Source organism: Equus przewalskii, chromosome 13 (assembly GCF_037783145.1).
Source record: "Equus przewalskii isolate Varuska chromosome 13, EquPr2, whole genome shotgun sequence".
NCBI lineage: Eukaryota > Metazoa > Chordata > Mammalia > Perissodactyla > Equidae > Equus > Equus przewalskii.
In genome coordinates, this window is record NC_091843.1 from 34,773,690 (window position 1) to 34,778,709 (window position 5,020).

Below are 5,020 nucleotides of genomic sequence, written 5' to 3' on the forward strand. Positions count from 1 at the left end.
GATTTATTCTTTCATATGAATTTTAAAGTAATGTTGTCTTGGAGCAGAACAGAATTTATAACTTTAAAATATTGAATCTTCCAATTCATGTGAATCATATATTTCTCCATTTATAAGTCATCTTAATGTCTCTTTATAAAGTCATATAATTTCCCCATAGAGTCCTTACATTTTATTAGTTGGACTTATTCTTAGCTATTTGATGTTTTTATGACTGTGAACTATATCTTTATGTCAAACGTCAATATCTGTTTATTGCTCGTTTACAAAATAAATTGATTTTATATTGATTTTTTCAAATTCTGCAAACATTAACTCTCTTTTTAATTATAATATTTTATCTGTAGGTAGTTTGGATTTTCTGTGTAGTCCTTAATATCACCTGCAAATAATAACAACTTTGTTTCTTCCTCTGCAGTCTATAGAACTTGTATTTCTTTGCCTTATCATGATGGCCAAAACCTCCAGTACAATATCAAATAGATGTAATTGTGGGCATTTGTGTCTTGTTTCTGATCTCAAAGGACTACTTTTAGCATTTCACAGTTAACATGTTTTGCTGTAAATGTTTTCATATCATTTAAAGATTAAGGAAGTTTTCTTCTATTCCTAGTTGGAGACCTTTTTCCCCTATCATAAACAGAATTTTAACAAGTGCTTTTTGTGTGTCTGTAAAGATAATTACCTGATTTTCCCCCTTTAATTTATGTCAGTGAATGATATTGGCTTTTAATTTTCCTTTCTTGACATCAGGGTTATGCTAAACAACTAACATTTTTGGGGAGTTCTAAGAACATTCTTTTTTGTGTGTGGGGGGACAATTAGCCCTGAGCTAATATCTGTGCCAGTCTTCCTCTATTTTATGTGGGATGCCGCAACAGCATGGCTTGATGAATGGCACTATGTCTGTGCCTGGGATCCGAACCTGAGAACCCAGGTCACCGAAGCCAAGTGTATGAATTTAACCACTACACCACTGGGCCAGCACCGAGTGTTCTCCCTTTTTTTTCTCCCTGTTCTATAGAAGTGTTTGTATAAGATTGGAATTATTTCTTCCTTGAATTCTTGGTAGTACTCATGGATAACAGGTCCTGAACATCAACTTATTTAACAGTTATCATACTCTTCATTTTTTTCTGATCTTGATGAATCAGTTTGATTAATTTATATTTCTAGGAAATTGTTTATTCCAATTAAATTTTTAGCTTCTTGGCATAGACTTGTACATAATATTTTATTATTAACTTTTTATTGTCTCTGTCTACAATATTTGAGTCGCCATTCTCCTTTTAACTTCTGATGGTTATTTGTGCTTTCCCTCTAGTTTTCTTGTACATTGCTAGAGATTTGTCAATTTTATTAACACTTCCAAGAATCAACTTTTGGGTATTTTGATTCTCTCTCGGATACTTGTTGACTATTTCACTAATTTCTTCTCTTAGTTATTTTCTTCCTTGTCCTGTTTTCGGTTTATTATCTCATGTTTTTCTCATTCTTGAGAAGGATAGTTAACTCATTAATCTTTAGCCTTTCTCTTTTTCTAATATATTTATCCAAGGATATTAACTTTTCTCTAAATACTGCTTAATTGCATCCTACATGATTTGTGATGATATACCAAAATAGTTCAGTTTAAAATAGCTTTTAATTTTAGTGTGATGGTTTGTTGGATCCACTGGTTATTTAGAACTGAATTTTTATGTTTCCAAACACATGGGATATTCTAGTCATCTTTTTGTTACTGATTTCTAGCTTAATTTCATTGTAGTCAGATAATATGCTCATATAATTTCCGTCTTTAGCTATTTGTTGAAAGTGTTTTTTTACACGCACAATATGGTCAGTTTTTATAAATTATGAAGAAAATAATATGAATTCTATACTTGCTGAATTTGATGTTTTATATATGTCTGGTAAGTTAGTTTTCGTGTCTATAATATAGTAATTGTGTTCCTTCCAGATACTGGTCCAACAAGCCAATTCATTTGCCACTGCTCAGCTATCTATGCACATCCATCCTTCAGGTCACTTCTCTTTCCATTAAAAATGGATGGCAAGTGTACTGCTTACAGCTCTGCTTACTTGGAAGATTTCCCTTCACCACTGTCCTTTAGGGCCACCCTTGATTAGGCCTGTAATTCAGCAGTTAAACATTTTTGGCTTGTACCAACCACCTGTGAACTTGGGCCAAGATCTTTTCTTCTCTGCAGTTGGTCATAGAGAATCTTCCCGTGAATTGAGAGAGAATTTTGTGTAATACAGGTAAGTGAAATGGGACTCCAGGTCACCTATTCATGAAATTCTTTCTGGACCTGCTAGGAGCCAGTTCTGAATTTACTATTTCTATTGTATGAAGGGTTGCTCCTATACCTACCTAGCTGTATGATGATGGTATAATCATTTGGTGTCCCATAGTCAGCCACTCAGTCTTTACTAGGGCTTGAGAGCATGATAGGATGTATTTATAAACACAGAGAAGTTATCTGCTGTAGAAGGCATGGGTCTGCACTGTAAGATTTGCACTGTAATTCTCCTATTGCAGCTTGCCAGAAATTCCACACGGCATCCTTATCCACAATGGGTGTTTCTAGCAACATCACATTGGTTGGATCACATTAGATTGGCTAGTATCATAGCTTGGACCTGCTGCATACCTTTCTCTTACTCCAGGCCCTGCTCAAACCTGGCATGATTTGGAGTTCCAAATATGGTATATGCTGCCTCTAAAATCCAAAGAGGTCCCCAAAGACAGTGTCTCTGTCTTAGAGTCAAGAGATGCAAGAGATAACTTGTATTTTACCTCAGAGGGGATTTCCTGGCATGCTTCAGATCCCTAGAATCATTACTAGGCAGGCCCCTGAATTTTTATGGGGATAATCTTTTGCACTTTGACATGTATGTGTCCTAATAGGCCATTGAGAATTCTTGCCATTTACTGCTGTACAGAGTTCACTGACCTCCCCACTTTCCGGGGACACTGGGATCTGGAGCCTACGTGAAAGAATGTGTCTGGGCTCGGAGCCGGAGATGGCCACTCTGGCCCTGACCCCAAGGCACAAGTTAATAAGAAAATGTCCTGCATCATGTTCCCTGTCTGGGCTGGCCACCCCGACGGGCACCTGACTGGACTATAGAAGCATCCCTTCCGTGGGAACAAAAAGATAGAAACATCCCATCCATGGGAACAAGAAGAAATAACTCAAAGTATCCAAGTGTCTGAAACCCTGAGTCAGAACCCAAATAACCTTAGAGTAAAAGGGAGTCACAAGCATAGAACAATTGGGAGTCTCACTGAGGAGAGGACGCTTTGCCTCAGACCCAGACAATCGGCACTTCCGCCTGCCGTACAAACTATTAGGACTTCCACGGCTGATTGTGGTGTGGGTGTTGTAAGTGCCGATTTGTTGTTTGCTACCCCGCTCCTCATTCTGAACTCCTTTATCCCTGCTCCTCCTTCTGTTCCCCTGTATCAATAAACTCTGATTGCTTAAACAACAAGTAGCCTTGGCGGTACCTGTCATTCCTTGACCTTTGCGGCTGCGGCCAACATCTGCTCACTAGGTCCAATTAACATGATGTCATCAATGTAGTGGTCTAGCATTATGTTCTGCAGAATGTTCAATGTTGAGTTCTTTGTGGAATATGTTATGAAAGAAAGCAAAAGATTTAACATAGCTCTGGGGCAAGACAGTGAATGTGTTCTGCTGCCTTGTTATGAGAAGATGAGCTCCTTTTGATTTTGTTCACTGATGGAGTTTAAGACAAATGCATTCACCAGAAAAATAGCCACCTACCAAGAGCCAAAAGTTATATTGATCTACTCCCATAAAGATACCACATCTGGCATGGCAGCTGCTATTAGGGTTACCACGTGGTTAAGTATATTGCAGTCCATTGACATTGCTATGATCCATCTAGTTTTTGCAGGGAATGAACAGATAAATGAGGATATGATGGGGACTATCACTTCTGCATACTTTAAGTTTTAGGAGGTAGTGTTAAGCACTAAAATTCCTCTCAGGATGCTGTATTATTTATGATTCACTATCTCAGCAAGGGAAAGGGAAATTTCAGGGTTTCCACTATATTGTCTCTTACTCTACCAGTCAAGGAACAAATGAAAGGGTTTGACATCGGAGGTCCCTAAGACCATCCTCAGGTTTGGTGATTCACTAGAAGGACTCACAGGACTCAGCATATAGTCATACTCATGGCTATGATTTCTTGCAATAAAATGATACAAAGCAAAATCAGCAAGGGGAAAAGGTGCATCGGACGAAGTCTGGAGGAAACTAGATATAAGTTTCCACAAGTCCTCTCCCACTGGAGTCACACAGAAAGTGCTTAATTCCTCCAGCATCAAGTTGTAACAACATGTGTGAAGGGTTGTCTACAGGGAAGCTTGCCCAAACCTGAGAATCTAGGGTTCTTGTTGGGTGCTGGTCACTTGGGCATCTTCTGCCTAGCATTTAGCAAACTTCCAGACTCCCAGAAGGAAAGCAGGTATTCAGCATGAACCACATTGTTTGTATATACAGTTTAGGCACAGTACACCACCCTTATCAGTTATGAAATGATGGGAACACTCCACAAATCCAAGTGCCAGATGCCAACGAAGGGCCAACCTTGCAAGAAGGCCTTTCTAAGGATAGCAGTCTCAGGCCCGCTCTGGTAATTCTTTTCTACACAGTCCATCCACTTGGCCTTTGGCCAAAGTGTCTTTACAACAAGATTATTATCAGTAGGACGCCACATAGCAGGGTGACCAACTTGCAATACTGGCTTTGGTTATGCCCTTCATAGGTCCTAGATCTGGCCAACTAAAACATCTTACCATAAAGATCTATCATAGAAAGCTAGGTGACTTCTTGCTTAAGTTTTTCTATTAACCCTCTTACCTGGTCCTAGGCACCAACTCAGGCAACAGCACAACTCTGGCCAGTAAGGTGAAGGTGACCCAAATGCCTTGTAGGGCTGAGGCAGTGTCATGATAGGCAGGGAACACACAGAAAAAATGCAG